The sequence below is a fragment of the Sturnira hondurensis genome, unplaced genomic scaffold (assembly GCF_014824575.4).
Source record: "Sturnira hondurensis isolate 20B ecotype Veracruz unplaced genomic scaffold, ASM1482457v3 Scaffold0008761, whole genome shotgun sequence".
Lineage (NCBI taxonomy): Eukaryota > Metazoa > Chordata > Mammalia > Chiroptera > Phyllostomidae > Sturnira > Sturnira hondurensis.
In genome coordinates, this window is record NW_028081392.1 from 4,173,937 (window position 1) to 4,192,253 (window position 18,317).

The 18,317-nt window shown below is 40.3% G+C and overlaps 1 protein-coding gene and 1 non-coding gene across 4 annotated transcripts in view; one reads left to right on the forward strand and one right to left on the reverse strand.

The window, feature by feature from the left end:
- The window catches only part of ADK (adenosine kinase), a 594,334-nt gene that overhangs the window by 559,651 nt on the left and 16,366 nt on the right, over positions 1–18,317 (forward strand). The window lies entirely within an intron of this gene.
- On the reverse strand, positions 7,980–8,086 carry LOC118993523 (U6 spliceosomal RNA). The gene has a single exon (XR_005067874.1). It is a non-coding gene; the product is annotated as a U6 spliceosomal RNA (small nuclear RNA).

Genomic DNA, 18,317 nt, shown 5'->3' on the forward strand with positions numbered 1-18,317 from the left:
GTAGCCAAAAATAATCATTTTAGGAAGAAATTGGATTACTTCATTCCTCTGCTTACAATCCTTCAGTGACTTATAGTTGCACTTAAACTAAAAATCTAAACTAAAGAGGATCAACCTGGTCTCCTGTCCCTGCAACTGCATTTCATGTCACTCTCACCTTTGCTCAGGTGCTGTGGCTATACTGGTCTTTTCTCAGGCCATAGCTGCTTTGCACGCAAAATTCCCATTACCTAGAATGTCTTCCCGTACAATGGCGGGGGAGGACAGAGGGAATGTAGAATTCAGCACTGTTAGTTGCTGCAAAATATTATATCAGGTTTGCTTTAATTACGTGGTAATGCCTCTGAGAAGAAAGGTAATTACATGATAACTTATGTTACTACTCCCATATTATCTCTTAATAACTGTGTAATTAACTTGTCACTACTATAACAGAGGGTAGTTTGATATTACTCAAGTATAAAGAACATTGATAACTTAAATGAATGAGATGGGGTGGGGTGAGGGATAGAGACAGTAGGGAAATTATAGTGTTTTAGCAATCAAGAATGCAACTGATTCATTAGATCATTGACCCAGTGCTCTAGGACCTGAGCCAAAGCCGTGGAGGACACCAACAGTCTGAGATGAATTGTGTAGCTTTCTGAAGACAACAAACATAAAATAAAGTAAATAACTTTGCCAAATAGTGGAATACATAAGTGAGATGGGGATATAATGCATATACTTTTATTTTTAATTATATTTTATTGATTACACTATTATAGTTGTCCTGATTTTTTCTCTTCTGCCCCTCTCCACCCAAACTCCCCACTCCCTCCAAGGCAATGCCCCCCACCATTTTTCATGTCCATGGTCATGTGTCTAAGTTCTTTGGTTACTCCATTTCCTATACTGTACTTTACATCCACATGGCTATTCTGTAACTACCTATTTGTACTTCTTCATTCCCTCATCTCTTTACCCTCCCCAACCCCCATCTGGCAACCTTCCAGTAACTAACTTCATTTCTCTTGATTTTAAGGGTTTCTCTTTATTTTTACCCTTTGGCTTTTTAATAATATGTCTCAGAGTGGGCCTCTTTGCATCCATGATAATTGGGACTCTGTGCTTCCTGGATTTGTATGTCTATTTCCTTCACAAATTAGGGAAGTTTTCTTTCACTATTTTTTCAGATAGATTTCCAATTTCTTGCTCTTTCTCTTCACCTTCTGGCATCCCTGTGAGGCAAATGTTGGATCCCTTAAGGTTGGCCCAGAAGCTGCTTATGCTATCCTCATTTTTTTAATTCTTTTTTCTTCTTGTTGTTTTACGTGGTTGTTTTTGCTTCCTTATGTTTTAAATCATTGATTTGCTTCATTCACTGTAATGTTGTTTCCCTGTAAATTGTCCTTTATTTCAGTTAGTGTATCCTTCATTTCTGACTGGGTCTTTTTTATGCTGCTGAGATCCTCACTAAGTTCCTTGAGCATCCTTATAACCAATGTTTTGAACTCTGCATCTGATAGATTGCTTATCTCCATTTCATTTAACTTTTTCTAGAGTGATCTGTTCTTTCATTTGGGCCATGTTTCTTTATCTCTTTGTTTTGGCAGCTTCCCTGTGTTTGTTTCTATGTATTAGGTAAAGCTGCTTTGACTGTGTCTTGGTAGTGTGGTCTAAGGTAGTATGTGTCCTGTAGGGGCCAATGCACAACCGCCCCTATCACGCAAGCTGAGTACTCAAGGTGTACCCAAGAGGTGGGCTGAGGACACCCACCTCTTGTAGTTGAGCCTTGGTTGCTGTTGGCAGATCAGTGGAAGGAATTTACTCAGGCCAGTCAGCTGCAATGATTGGTGTTACCTCTTTCCACCAACCTCTGCCCTCCATGGAGGATCAGCTGTGTGGGGGCAGGGTGGTGGTGCTCCACCACCTGCGGTGTGTAGCCCTGCACTGGGTGTGTTAACACTGGAATTTCCCAGGTGGTGCGGGCCAAGATCAGCCCCACCTGTATTTTGCGCAGGGGGCACTCTGCCTGAGCTATAAAACAATCTAAGATGGCTGCTACTTGTGCTGGGCTTGGAGATTCCCAAGTGAAGCCAAGCTGTGACTCTAATATGACTGCTGCTAGGGCTCACTGAAGCCAGCTCTTGCTTATTTGATATGATTTAGGAGCCAAGACCTGCCATTCTTGTGGAAAAGCAGCTTGGTGGTCCTGTAAATTGGGAGGGGTAGGGCTTCTGTGGATCTCCAAGGTGGGTCACACAGGGTTAGCCAGGTTGATGGAATCTCAGAGATGGCACCAGCCTACCAGCTCTGCCAAACTGTTTTCCAAACTGGCTGTGCGTTTTGCATTTCCATCAGCAGTGATGAGAGCTCCTGGTGTCGCACATCCTCACCACACAAGCCACATGTCCAAGCTCAAGATAGTAGTAAACTGATATGGGAGGGTTTAGCAAAGGGACAATGGCCTCTGCTTGCCTTGATACCAGACACTTCAGTCTCTCCCTGTGTACCATTGGTGCCCTTCAAGCTGCCTCCCCGGTGCTGGAGCTCAGGGGGAGGGAGTTTGAGTAGGTGAGTCCGTGTACGGGTTCCCCCAGATGAACTACTTAGGGTTCCAGCAGCCTCCTCCACCAAGTAAAAAGGATCCCTGCTCATTTTCACAGCCAGAATTTGTGGGGACATATCCTCCTGGCAGTGGAATCCTGGGCTTGGCGGCCTGCTGTGGGTCTGGGACTCCTTGCTCCTGAGATATCCCTCCTGAATTTTTATCCACATGAGTGTGGGGCCAGCCCATTCTGCATCCACGCCCCTCCTACCATCTGGATGGTTGTGGTTTCTGCAATTCTGTAATTGTCAGACTTCCATTCAGCTTGACTCGTGATGGTTAGAGTTCCCTTCCGCTTGATTTCTGACATTCCTGAGTCATGGTTGTTCTGTATTTTAGTTGTAATTTTTATATGGTTGTGCAAAGAGGCAAGCCGTGTCTGCCTGTATTGCCATCTTGACTGAAAGCCAATGTATATACTTTTAAACACTTCGTTTTGTTTGGGGAATTTTTTCTTTTCAGTAAATATTAAGATTTTTTTTGATGGGGCCTGGGTCACTAAGTCAGTAAGAGCATCATCCCAATTCACTAACGCTTGATCCTTGGTCAGGGCACACGCTAGAATCAACCAATGTGTGCATAAAGTGGAACAACACATCACTGTTTCTCTCTCTCTCTCTCTCTCTCTCTCTCTCTCTCAAATCAATTTAAAAAACTGAAAAACTGTTCTTTCAACCATATCAGTTTACTACTATCTGGAGCTTGGACATGCGGCCTGCGTGGTGAGGATGCGCAGCACCAGGAGCTCTCATCACTGCTGATGGAAATGCAAAACGTACAGCCAGTTTGGAAAACAGTTTGGCAGTTTCTTAGAAAACACAGTCTTACCGTGTGATCCAGTAATCATGCTTTTTGTTGCCCAAATGAGTTGAAAACTTATGCCCACATAAAATTCTGCGCACAAGTGTTTATAGTCGCTTTTCATAATTGACAAAACTTGAAAGAAGCCAGGATGTCTTTCAATGGGTTACTGGATGAACAGACTTTGGTACATTCATGCAATGAAATATTATTCAGCAATAAAAAGAAATGAGCTACCAAGCCATGCAAAGATATGGCAGAAACTTAAACACATAGTGCTAAATCAAAGAAGCTAATCTGAAAAGGCTGTGTACTGTATAATTCCAACTATATGACATTCTGGAAAAGGCAAAAGTATGGAGACAGTAAAAATATCAGTGGTTGCAAAGGCTCCGGGTGGAGGTGCAGAGGGATGCAGAGGTGGAGTACAGGAGCTTAAGGACAGCGAAACTCTTCTGTATGAAGTTGTAATGGTAGATAACAGATAATTACACTAAGTCTTCAAATCATATACAAGGGGGGACTCAAAACAAAACAGGGATTATCTTCTGAAGGGTGGGCCTGTTGTAGTATAGGCTTCCCCTGCTAGGTGAGTGTTCTAGGAACCCATCTGTGTCTGAACCAGCTGGTGTTATGAGAGACGGTTGGTGTTCAGCTTCAGTGAATTTTTTTTAAGACTCTTCAACATGTTTCCCCATTTCATGATGGGTGATTTACAAGCTCACCTACCCCACACATCGCTGAGCGTTCAGCAGTTTTCGACCAAAAACTCAAAGGGAAATATTTTGCTGATGTGGAAGAAGTAAAACAAAAAATGACAGAAGTACTAAAAGGCCTCAAAATTGACGAGTTCAAAAATTGTTTTGGGCAGTGAAAAAAATGTCTCAATAGGGGTATTACATCAAATGGAGAACACTTTGAAGGTGACTGAAGTTTAAACATGTAAGAATAAATATACAAGGAATCAATTTCATTTTTTTTGCTTCCCCATCATATAATGAACAACACAAAGAATGAACCCTGATATAAACAGTAGACTTTAGTTGTTAACAATGAATCACTATTGGCCCTGGCCAGGTGGTTCAGTTGGTTGGAGCATCAATTGGTACACCAAGAGTTTGTGGGTTCAATTCCCATTCACGGCATATACCTAGGTTGCAGGTTCAATCCACAATCACAGCATGTACAGAAGGCAACCGATCAATGTCTCTCTCTTTCTGTCTCTCTCAAAATACCCTCAGGTGAGAATTTTTTTATTATATGCATCTTTTTAAAAAATGCATGTTTAAAAAAAACAATGAGTTGGACTTCCGCCAAGATGGAGGCATAGGTGGAAACACTGTGCCTTCTCCCACAACCAAGTTTGAATAAAACAAAGGTTTGGAGAAACAAAGACACAACCAAAGGACAGAAAATTGAATTATACGGAAGTCCGACTACATCTAACCGTTCAACGGGACGGTAAGAGGGGCGGAGCCAGCAGCGAGCAGGGTCGGGCAGGACAGGGCCTCCGACCTAGGCGCGCAGGCAGACGAGAACCAGTTGGGGTGCGGGGCAGACCGCGGGCGCATATTCGCGCACAGTGAGACAGACCACACAGGCCCCAGGGGGCGAGGGCTGACGGCGGTGGCACACTCGCGAGCAGTGGGACGAAACGCGTGGGCCCGGTGACGGCAGCAACTGCGGCACCGGTGAGGGCCGTGGCAGAAGGCGGCGGACAGGACGCCATAGTCCCTCTTTGACCCCGCCCCCACATACAACGTCACAACCCAGTGACTTAGTTGCCCTGTTCTAGTGAACATTTTAGGGCTCTGATCCTGCTATGGAACAGGCACCAACAACCCGAAAGATGGCGCAAGAAGAACTCAAAGTCCCAGAGCCAATAACTCTAAGCGACCGAGAAATTGCCAGCCTCTCAGAAGCACAATTCAAGACACTATTTATCAGGATGCTCACAGAACTGGTAGATTATAGTCACAAATTAGAGGAACATAGTCACAAATTAGAGGAACATATGAAGGCTAAACTAATTGAAATGAAGGGAGATGCACAGGAAACCAATAGTGATGGAAAGGAAACTGGGACTCAAATCAATGGAATGGACCAGAAGGAAGAACAAAACATCCCACCAGAAAGGAATGAAGAAATGAGAATTCAAAAAAATGAGGAGAGGCTTAGGAACCTCCAGGACATCTTTAAACGTTCCAACATCCGAATTATAGGGGTACCAGAAGGGGGAAAGAAACAACCACGAGTGGAAAACATATTTGAACAAATAATAAAGGAGAACTTCCCCAGTCTGGCAAAGGAAATAGACTTCCAGGAAATCCAGGAAGCTCAGAGAGTCCCAAAGAAGTTGGACCCAAGAAGGAACACACCAAGGCACATCATAATTACATTAGCCAAGACCAAAATGAAGGAGAGAATCCTAGAAGCATCAAGGGATAAGGGGACAGTCACCTACAAAGGAGTACCCATCAGACTGTCAGTGGATTTCTCAAAAGAGACCTTACAGGCAAGAAGGGGCTGGAAAGAAGTATTCCAAGTCATGAAATCCAAAGACCTACATTCAAGATTGCTCTATCCAGCAAAGTTTTCATTTAGAATGGAAGGACAGATAAAGTGCTTCTCAGATAAGATCAAATTCAAGGAGTTCATCATCACGAAGCCCTTATTATATGAAATGCTAAAGGGACTTATATAAGAAAAAGAAGATGAAAAATATGAACAGTGAAAGGACAGCAAACTCACAGTTATTAACAACCACACCTAAAACAAAAGCAAACCAAGAGGACAGCTAAATCAGGAGTGGAACCATAGAAATGAAGAACACATGGAGGGTTAGAAACAGGGGGGTGGGAGGGGGGAGAAGGCACAGAAAATAGCATAGATGGTAGGCAGAAAATAGATAGGGGGGAGGGCGAGAATAGTGGGGGAAATATAGAATCCAAAGAACTTGAGACACGTGGTTATAAACTAAGGGGGACAGAATGGTGAGGGAGGGAGGGTGAGGGTGGAAGGGATTGAAGGGAGGAATAGAACAACTGTAATGGTATAATCAATAAAATATATTTAAAAATAAATAAATAATAAATAAATAAATAAATAAAACAATGAGTCAATATTGGCTCACCAATTGTATCAAATGTACCACACTAATAGTACATTTTTTAATGCAAGATGTTAGTGGTAGGAGAAATAGGGATAGGGGGTGAGAGGGAACTCAGTACTTTCTGTTCCCTTTTTCTGTAAACCTAAAATTGCTCCAAAAAATAGTCTCTTAATTTTAAAAAAGCCAAGGTGGAAAAACCCTTCTTCGGCCCATCTCATTTCACCAATGTCTTTGGTTTGTGTGGATGTCTTTCCCGACTTCACAGTGCCCCAAGGTGCTGTGGCTCAGACCTGTGTCCTATAGCCAGTGACCTCACAATTTGTGCCAAAAAGTTTGCTTTTGTTGATATCACATAATAGACACTCTAAGAACAGTGATTCTTTTTACTTAATTCCATCAGAAATTATCCCAGCAATCTCTGCTGGGAAAGCACTGAATTTCCATTTTAAAAGATGCGGACTGAGTTATTTGGTATGTATCTCCATAGACAGACTTCATTTGGAGAAGACTGTGCTGATGTTCCCTCAGAAATTTCCTAAGATGCCTCTTCTAATACTGCCTGTGTTTCCCTGAGCCCAAGAGTAGAAAAAACAGTGATCTTTATATCCTTGAGGAATCTTCAAAGAAGACTGACCAATTTCCATGTACCTACACTGATTTTACTTGGTGGAGGGCTCTGTTCCCAAGTGGTTACAATTATTAATGAACTCTAAAGGCATGAGTAGAAAACTATTAAAACAAAACATCACTTAGATGAAATTCTTAAGTGAATTATTTTAACCATTTGAAGATCTTAATTTACTTATTTTCAGAGAGGGGAAAGGAAGGAGAAAGAGGGAGAGAAACATCAATGTGTGGTTGCCTCTGACATGCCTCCCCCTCCATGGGGAACCTGTCCCACAACCTCGGCATATGCCCTAGATTGGGAATTGAACTGGTGACCCTGTGGTTCACAGTCAGGCCTTCAATCCACTGAGCCATACCAGCCATGGTGTGTTTATTTATTCTTAGACAGAGGGGGAATGAGGGAGAGAAACATCAGTGTGTGGTTGCCTCTTGCACACTCCCTACTGGGGACCTGGCCCACAACCCAGGCCTGTGCCCTGAGTAGGAGTCAAACTAGTAACCCTTTGGTTCGCAGGCAGGCACTCAATTCACTGAGCCACACGAGCCAGGGCACATTTTATTCTTTTTTTTTTTAATATAATTTTTATTTAATTCTTGTTCACGTACAGGTTTCTGTCTTATATTCCCAACCCTGCCCGCCCCCAACCCCATGCTCCCCGCCTCCCTCCCCTTTCCACCCCCCACCCCTAGTTATTGTCCATGTGTCCTTTATACTTGTTCATGTGAGTCCATTCCCTTTTCCCCTATGATTCTCTCCCCTCTCCCCTCTGGACCCTGTCAGCCTGTTCCATATTTGAGTGTCATTGGTCGTATTTTGCTTGCTTGTTTGGTTTGTTTAGAATCCTGTTAAAAAATATGGAACACTTCACGAATTTGCGTGTCATCCTTGTGCAGGGGCCATGCTAATCTTCTCTGTATCGTTCCAATTTTAGTATATGTGCTGCTGAAGCGAGCACACATTTTATTCTTTAAAATAATGCTTATTGGCCTTTTTATTATAAAAGTAAACTGTTTATTTTAGAATATTTAGGAGATGAGAATAGTAAACAGAAAATAAAAATCATCTCTGAAATTTAGAAGTGATAATAAAGTCTTTTTAGATGCACACAAAATTTTTGCTTTTTTACTATTTTGAATAAACATGTTTCTCAAATATATTGCATGAGTCTGACCAAAGACTGAAAATGGAAGGAAACACATGTAGGAGTTTAATGAAGTCAGGATTCAAAACCAGTGGGTACAGGAGCACTTTGTACTGTCTTTTCAGCTCTTCTCTAAGTCTACAATTATTTCAAAATAAACTGTTTAAAAACAATAGGAATGGGATAGACTACTTAATATGTAGGGGAACAAAAATGCAACTCTCTGGGAAAAATGAAGGTTGATCACTAACAATCATACTCAGTTCGCAGATGGAATAAAGAGTTAAATGAGCCCTAGCTGGTGTAGCTCAGTGGATTAAGCGCAGGCCTGCGATTCAAAGGATCGCGGTTCAATTCCCAGTCAGGGCCCATGCGTGAGTTGCAGGCCAGTTCCAGCAGGGGATGCATGAGAGGCAACCATACACTGATATTTCTCTCCCTCTTTCCTTCCCATCCCCTCTAAAGATAAATAAATAAAACCTTTTTTAAAAAGTTAAATGACCATAAATGAACTAAAAAATGACATGTAGGCTAATATTTATCTGATCTCATGGTACTGAAGACCTTTACCTTTCTCAGTCTAAATTCAATGGAAAAAATTATTTTTAAAAGATAAATGTATCTAGGACTTCCGCCAAGATGGAGGCGTAGGTGGAAACACTGTGCCTTCTCCCACAACCAAGTTTGAATACAACAAAGGTTTAGTTTACAAAGACGCAGCCAAAGAACAGAAAACTGAACTATACGGAAGTCCAACAACAACGAACCCTTCAACTTGGACCAGTAAGACGGGCGGAGCCAGCAGCAGAACAGGGACGGGCAGGAAGGATCCCCCGGCGCAGGCAGCCGGGGTAGCATCATGGACCTAGTGAGGGTGCTGGGCAGGCTGGGCGTGGTTGCACATTCGCACGCACAGATAAACCCAGCAAAAGAGTGATCAGTGAGACGGACCTCGCACCCAAGGAGGAGGAAGAGGAGAGGGGACCGCCGTTGATTTCTTTTGACCCCACCCCCACATACAGCCTCACAACCCAGCACCTGAGTTGCCCCACCCTGGTGAACACCTAGGGCTCCGCTTATCATACGTAACAGGCACAAACAGTCCAAAATATGGCTCAAGAAGAACTCAAAGCCCCAGAGCCAATAACTCTAAGTGACCAAGAAATAGCCAACCTATCAGATGCACAATTCAAGACACTGGTGATCAGGATCCTCACAGAACTGGTTGACTTTTGTCACAAAATTAGAGGAACATATGAAGGCTAAACTAATTGAAAGGAAGGGAAATGCACAGGAAACTAACAGTGATGGAAAGGAAACTGGGACTCAAATCAAGGGAGTGGACCAGAAGGAAGAATGAAACATCCAACCAGAAAAGAATAAAGAAATAAGAATTTTAAAAAATGAAGAGAGGCTTAGGAACCTCCAGGACATCTTTAAACATTCCAACATCCGAATTATAGGGGTACCAGAAGGGGAAAAGAAACAGCCACGAGTGGAAAACTTACTTGAACAAATAATAGAGAACTTCCCCAGTCTGGCAAAGGAAATAGACTTCCAGGAAATCCAGGAAGCTCAGTCCCAAAGAAGTTGGACCCAAGAAGGAGCACACCAAGGCACATCATCATTACATTGCCCAAGATTAAAATGAAGGAGAGAATCCTTTAGAATCCTTCTAGAGAATCCTAGAAGCAGCAAGAGATAAGGGGACAGACACTTACAAAGGAGTGCCTATCAGACTGTCAGCGGATTTCTCAAAAGAGACCTTACAGGCAAGAAGGGGCTGGAAAGAAGTATTCCAAGTCATGAAATCCAAAGACCTACATTCAAGATTGCTCTATCCAGCAAAGTTTTCATTTAGAATGGAAGGACAGATAAAGTGCTTCTCAGATAAGATCAAATTCAAGGAGTTCATCATCACCAAGCCCTTATTATATGAAATGCTAAAGGGACTTATCTAAGAAAAAGAAGATGAAAAATATGAACAGTGAAAGGACAGCAAACTCACAGTTATCAACAACCACACCTAAAACAAAAGCAAACCAAGAGGACAGCTAGATCAGGAGTGGAACCATAGAAATGAAGATCACATGGAGGGTTAGCAACAGGGGGGTGGGAGGAGGAGAAGGTGGGAGAAGGTACAGAAAATAGCATAGACAGTAGGTAGAAAATAGATGGGGAGAGGGCAAGAATAGTAGGGGAAATATAGAATCTAATGAACTTGAGACAAGTGGACATAAAGTAAAGAGGGGGAATGGTGGGGGAGGGGGTGTGCAGGGTGGAGGAGAATGAAGGAGGGGGAATAGAACAACAACTGTAATGGTATAATCAATAAAATATATATTTTTAAGAAGCTAAATGTATCTATATATAACAGTAAAAATAAAAGGCAAATGACATAAGATGCCATATTTGTAACATACATAGTACACAAAAAGAATGTCCCAAATGGAAAACAAGGTAAAAGTTGTCAACAGACACTTCATAAAAAGAAGAAATACAAATAGCCAGGAGGCATGTGAACAAAAAGTTTTCAACCTCCCTACCCTAATAAAATAACATATTAACAATAATATTATTAATAACATTTTTTAAAGATATTGTCTTCCACTTTTCAGATTTTCAAACAATTTTTATAGCAAGTATGCTGTTAGGAGTGTACATTAATAAGATCTTTTGAAAAGAAGCTTGGGCCCTGGCTGGATAGCTCAGTTGATTAGAACCTTGTCCCGATACACCAAGGTTGTAGGTTCGATCCCCTGTCGGGGCACATATAAGAATCAATGAATGAATGTAAATAAGTTGAACAACAAATTGGTGTTTCTCTCTCTCTGCCTCTCTAAAAAAAGAAGAAGAAGCTTAGCAATATGGATGTAAAGCTTTAAAAATTATTAATTACCTTTAAGGAAATTTACCCTAAGGAAATATGCACAATGATTAATGTTATAAGAAAGTAATAAAGATATTCATCACAGTGTTATATAAAGTAGTAAAAAATAGAAACAACCTAAATATCTAATAATAAGATTAAGTAAATTATGCTATATCCACATTTTAAAAGCATGGTCTCTGAGAATATTTAAAGATACAGGAAACTGTTTGTAATATACTTTTTAAAAGACTTTTATTTTATTTTTTAATTGTGTGTCTTTATTTATTTTTGGAGAAGAGGGGAATGAGGGAGAAGGAAAGGGAGAGAAACATTGATGTGAGAGAGAAACATCCATTGTTTGCCTCTTGTATGCCCCACCCAAAATTGAGCCTGCAAACTAAGCAGCGCCTTGACCTGAAACGGAACCAGCAAACTTCCCCTTTGCAGAATGATGCCCAACCAACTGAACCACACTAGTCAGGGCCCTAGTGTACTTTTTATTGTAGAAACAATATCTGCCAGCCATAGAAAATACAACAGTACAAAAAGGATATATGTATTGGAAGTAGTATATGTATAATGAATAATAAACATTGCTCCCAACCCAGTCCTCTAGGTCCCCTCCCTGAAGAGCTTTGGTTGCTCGTTTCTGTTGAATTCATCCAGAAATACCCTGTGCCTGTACAAGTTTGTGTATATCTATGTATCCCAGTGTTTTATAAAATGAGACACTGTGCTTACTGTTCTGTATCTTTGGTTTCTCCTTTTACTCTTACTTTAGAGATTATTTTATAGTAGCACATAAAAATCTGCCTCATTTTGGTTCACTGCTCTATATTATTCCATTGCATGAATTTAACTGGGTCCCCTCTTCAAATTGTTGGAGGTTTTTTACCATAAATTATAGAACCTTTATAAGGAGAAATGTAGCAGACATTACCTTAAACAAGTGATCAAACTTAGCATCACCCAGGACAGGACAGACCAACACCGTGTACCCCCAAGATACCCTCAGGACACAGCATCACTTCTGTGACACTCCCTCCAAAATTGTTAAGCCTGAATTAATCATGAGGAAACATCAGGCAAAGTCAAATTGAGGGACATTATGCAAAATAACTTATAGGACTATTCAAAAATGCCAGAGTCTTGAAATACTGAAGAGGCAGGGGGACCTTTCTAGATTAAAGAAAGCTAAAGGCACATGACAACTAAATGGAACCTGGATTAGATTCCAGAACAGAAAAAAAATAATCTGTAAGGGCTATTACTAGGACAATTGGGGATATTTTAATATAGACTGTGCATTAGATAATACCAGAGTACTAATAGTATACTGGTCTTTTTTACATATAATACTACAGTGAATATCCTCATGCATATGCCTTTGTGCACATATATGCATATATATGTGGCTTAGAGGTCGCTTTCATTTCTTAGAAGTAGAATTGTTGGGCGAAGTGCCCTGCAAATAGAGTGCTAATTTACACTCCAGTGTATAAGAATGTTCATTTCTCTTCAATAATACAGGGCACTGAGTATTTTATCTTTACTAATCTCTTAAGTGAAAAATGGTAACATATTTAGATATTATTAAATGGGAAAAGCAGGCTGTAAGACAATACCTACATATGATATCGAGAAATGCACATAAGTGTATATACATACATATATACACACACAGAAAAACATATATACACATAGGTATGCACACATATATATATGCATGTGTTCTTCATATATATGAAGTCTGGAAGACTATACAGAGAAGTGTTAAATACGTTTTTTTCTAATTTTTTAAAAATTTGAAATGACTCATTTTGTAAATATTGAATACTGTGTAGAAGGTATAACCAAATGCAAATAATAAAATGAGCAGGCCTTTAATTGCAACCCATGAGAAGTAGAACATTTACTAATGCCTTTGAAACTCCTTACCTTAAAGCCCTATCCACCCCACCCCCGCTGGATCCCCCAATCCCAGCTATAACTATTTCCAAATTCTCTTCTTACTCTCTTTTAAATTGACCACATAGTTATATATTCATAAACAATGTGAGAATGTGAGAACTAACTCAGGCTCACATATATAGCTATAATTTATTCAGTTCCATTGAAGGAATATGCTAGAATTAATCCATTTTGTGGCAATGGATAGTTGTTTCTAGCTTTTTGCTACTATTATCAATGTGGCTGTAAACAATCTTACACACGTGTCCTAGTGGGGCTGGAGTTTTACTAGGATGTAAACCTACTTGTGGAAAGTGCTAGTCAGCTTTACTAGGTAAAGCCAAATCATTTACCTAATTCCTGTACCAATGTAAACTCCTGTCTGCTCTGTGTAAAGCTAACCTGGCATCCTCATCATCAAGTGGCACTGTCAGACTTAAATATTTGCTAATCCAGTGGATTTATAGTAGAATCCCTTTTTGGTTTTAATTTGTAGTCTCCTTCATCAATGAGATGAGCATCTTGTGTTTTCCTCTCAAAATGCCTGTTCAAGATGTTTGCCTGTTTTTCTATTGGATTGTTTTCTTAACTTATAGACTATCTTTATATATTCTGGAGACTCATCTTTTATAAATATCAGTGTAAGGACAGTGAAATCGGTCACTCTTCTTAGAGGATTTCTCAAGGACGTGAAAATATTCACTACTTTTTCTACTCTTGTTATCCAGGAAAAAAAGTTGATTTGTTTTTTCTCCTCTCTTAAAAAGAAATTTTTTGAGGAACCAAAGTTTTTAATTTATTATATTTTAAATTTTAAATTTTTAACTTTATCAGTTATGTTTTGTCTGTCTTATTTAAGAAAACCTTCTTACTTTTACAACATTAACATACTCTTTATTTTCTTCCAAAGGCCTTATAGTTTTGCAATCCTCATTTAATTCCTTGATACATCTGAAATCTTATTTTTTAATATGGAATGAGATCATTTTATTTTTTCAAGTCAAACCTAGGTACCTACCCACTGTACTCTAAGTAAGCATCCTTTCCCTGTGGATGCACAGTGCTCTGTTGTAGCTCAGTTTTCCACATTTGTATAGACACATTTTGTTACTCTTCTTTTTTTTAAAATCTGTATCTGTCTATCTATATCTATGCCAGTACCACACTGTGTTGTGTTGTAATGTGTTGCATCTGGTAAGGCAAGTCTTTCCTACATTGTTTTTCTTAGTTAGGAGTGTTTCACTCTTCTTGATCCTTTAATTTTTTATACACATTTTAGATCAACCTGCCAACTTCCCCCAAATCTTGTTGAGACTTTGACTGAACTTCATTAATGAAATCTTTTTATCCAAGAATTGGCATATATCTCTCTACTTTTTAGATCCTTTAGAAAGTCTTTCAATAAGGGTTTATTACTCTCTTCATCACTGGCATAACTTGTGTTGTTTTTGTATCTTTTTTCAAATTACTTTAAATGTTGCTGTTCTACATGTGTGTATATAAAAACATATATGTGCATAATTTTGTATATTTCTCTTGTATTCAACCATCTTTCCAAACTCTTAAGTCCAACAATGCATAGATTCTTTGGAGTTTTCTATATGCAATCCTCTTAGATAAAAATAATGACAAACTTTCATTTTCCCTTATATTTCTTAATTTTGTTTTGTATTAATCACAGTGCTCTTGTTAGGATCTCCATGCTATATTAAATATCATTGATAATTTTTTGTAATGGGACTGTGTGTGTGTTTTATTTATTAATTCTACTGTTTTTAAAACTTCTGATACAATTATTTGGTATGTCTTTTACAATAAAAAGAAAATTGTTTTCTTCCCTTTTTTGTTTTTTTTTAAATATACTTTATTGATTATACCATTACAGTTGTTCTATTCCCCATGCTTCATTCCCCTCCACCCGCACACTCCCTCCCCCACCATTCTCCCCCGCTTAGTTTATAACCATGTGTCTCAAGTTCTTTAGATTCTATATTTCCCCCACTATTCTTGCCCTCCCCCTATCTATTTTCTACCTACCATCTATGCTATTTTCTGTACCTTCTCCCACCTTCTCCTCCTCCCACTCCCCTGTTGCTAACCCTCCATGTGTTCTTCATTTCTATGGTTCCACTCCTGATCTAGCTGTCCTCTAGGTTTGCTTTTGTTTTAGGTGTGGTTGTTAACTGTGAGATTGCTGTCCTTTCACTGTTAATATTTTTCATCTTCTTTTTCTTATATAAGTCCCTTTAGCATTTCATATAATAAGGGCTTGGTGATGATGAACTCCTTGAACTTGACCTTATCTGAGAAGTACTTTATCTGTCCTTCCATTCTAAATGAGAGCTTTGCTGGATAGAGCAATCTTGGCTGTAGGTCTTTGGATTTCATGACTTGGAATACTTCTTTCCAGCCCCTTCTTGCCTGTAAGGTCTCTTTTGAGAAATCCACTGGCAGTCTGATGGGAGCTCCTTTGTAGGTGACTGTCCCCTTATCTCTTGCTGCTTCTAGGATTCTCTCCTTCATTTTAGTCTTGGCTAATGTAATTAGGATGCGCCTTGATGTGTTCCTTCTTGGGTCCAACTTCTTTGGGACTCTCTGAGCTACCTGGATTTCCTGGAAGTGTATTTCCTTTGCCAGACTGGGGAAGTTCTCCTTTATTATTTGTTCAAATACATTTTCCACTCATGGCTGTTTTTTTCCCCCTTCTGGTATCCCTATAATCCGGATGTTGGAACGTTTAAAGATGTCCTGGAGGTTCCTAAGCCTCTCCTCATTTTTTTGAATTCTCATTTCTTCATTCCTTCCTGGTTGAATGTTTCATTCTTCCTTCTGGTCCATTCCATTGATTTGAGTCCCAGTTTCCTTTCCATTGCTATTGGTTTCCTGGACATGTCCCTTCATTTCAATTAGTTTACCCTCCATATGTTCCTCTAATTTGTGACTATAATCAACCAGTTCTGTGAGCATCCTGATAAACAGGGTCTTGAATTGTGCTTCTGAGAGGCTGGCAATTTCTCGGTCGCTGAGAGTTATTGGCTCTGGGGCTTTGAGTTCTTCTTGAGCCGTATTTTGGGCTGTTCATGCCTGTTACGTATGAGGAGTGGAGCCCTAGGTGTTCACCAGAACGGGGCAATTCAGTCTTTGGGTTGTGACGCTGTATGTGGGGGCGGGATCAAAGAGGAGCAATGGCATCCCATCTGCCGTCTCCTGCCTCGGCCCCCACAGGTGTGGCAGCTGCCACTGTCACCGGGCCCACGCGTTTCGTCCCACTGCACGCGAGTGTGCCACCGCCGTAGCCCTCGCCCCCTGGGGCCTGCGTGGTCCATCTCACTGTGCGCAAATGTGTGACCATGGTCAGTCTGCCCCTCACCCTGGGTCTGGGCCACTTGTGCACCTAGGTCTGGGGATCTTTCCTGCCCGACCCTGTTCCGCTGCTGGCTCTGCCCCTCTTACGGTCTCTGTGGAACGATTAGTTGTAGTCGGACTTCCGTATAATTCAATTTTCTGGTTTTTTGGCTGTGTCTTTGTTCTCAAAACCTTTGTTGTATTCAAACTTGGTTGTGAGAGAAGGCACAGTGTTTCCACCTATGCCTCCATTTTGGCGGAAGTTTCTTGCTTTCTTAAACGCAAACCAAACAGGCTCTTAGTGAAGGCCTGAGAGGTCATTGTAGGTGTAATACGCATGACCGTGAAGCTGCTGTTGCTTCAGGTCCCGTATGTGACATATTACTCTATTTCACAGTGTTACTTTTCTCTGACCTTTAAATTATGCAGCTTAAAATCCATTTTCAACACATACATATTTGTATATATTGCCAGGTAAACAAAGTACTATACTACCTAAATGTGTAATGACTTAAATTTAGTACAAAATGGGGCTTTAAAAGCCATATATATTCCAAAATGCTTTAAAATGTTTAACTCTACACATGTGAGATGTACTGTATATTAAAGGTCTTTGGAGACTGTGTAAGAAATAAAGACTTAGTCACTGGTATGTACTTGCAGCAGTATCATTGAGGGAGCAATTTGAATACAGCAAGATGCTAACACTTGTAAAAAGTAAATTATTAAAACTTCATTCAGTGTGGAACAGCTTTCTTATTTGTCATCCTTTTTGCTGTGAATGTGGAATGTACAGTAATAGAGCCTACTGGGTTTTTAGTTCCGGCCACCACACAAACTATTCATGAAGGAACCATATGTGGAAAAGAAAAACAAATTGACTTACAGGCTTTGTTTGTTTCCTTCTAAAATATCCCTGGCTCTTAAATGTCTCCATTAAGACTTCCATACCTACTGACAATTTTTCTCAATTCTCTGTAAATGACACTAAGAAGATTCTAGGCATTATATCTCTTCTGCAGCACTGTGTGGTATAGACAACGTAAGTTAGAAAATCACATTGCCTTTTGCCCACACCAGCCATTCCATCTCTGTGTGCTCGGAGGGAGCTAGATTAGCACTTCCTCCTCTTCTCTGCACAGTTTAAATATATGTTTCAGGACTCATGTCAACTCTCGATTTAGTTATGCTAAAATCAAGCACTCTCTTTAACATCAGTAAAAGTCCAAGTGAAATTAACAAGAAGATAATAAGATGTACAAATTGTTAATGGACAGAAGTTTATTCTGAAAGTTGTAGATCTGTAATTGTTCCAAGATTCAGAGCCAGCCAGCACAAGCCCAGGAACCAAATGCAGCATCTGTGAGAAGCCTTTACCTACCCAGTGCCTCAACTGCTGGAGATATAAAGTCCGCAACATGGCCTAGAGTTGGGAAGAGTCTGAGAGGCCCTGGGATAAGCCCATCTGTGAAAGGATCAGAGAGGAGCTGGAGGTCGCAGAGAGAAGGAACCTAAGTGGAAAGGCAACAACAACTGCCTCAGCATATGAGCCCCTGATTAGAAAACCTGCATCGATATTTCTTGCTCTCCATTGTTGTGCCTCCTGTTCTCTTGGCTGTGCTGAAAAGCATACATGCAGTGCTTTACCCTTCATTTTCAAGATGTACTGACAAGGACCATAAGGTAATGAATGGTACCAGCAAAAACATCTAAACGATGTTTTCATATTGAGCACACACGCCAAGTTAGTTATTTTAAGATTTTGCTTCTTGAATTCTTGGTAGGCCCAAAATTTTTACTAAAACAGAGCAAACTTTTAAAAAATGTATATATATCTGAGCCATATTTACTTGCTGTAGTGTTTGTTGGCCACGCTGT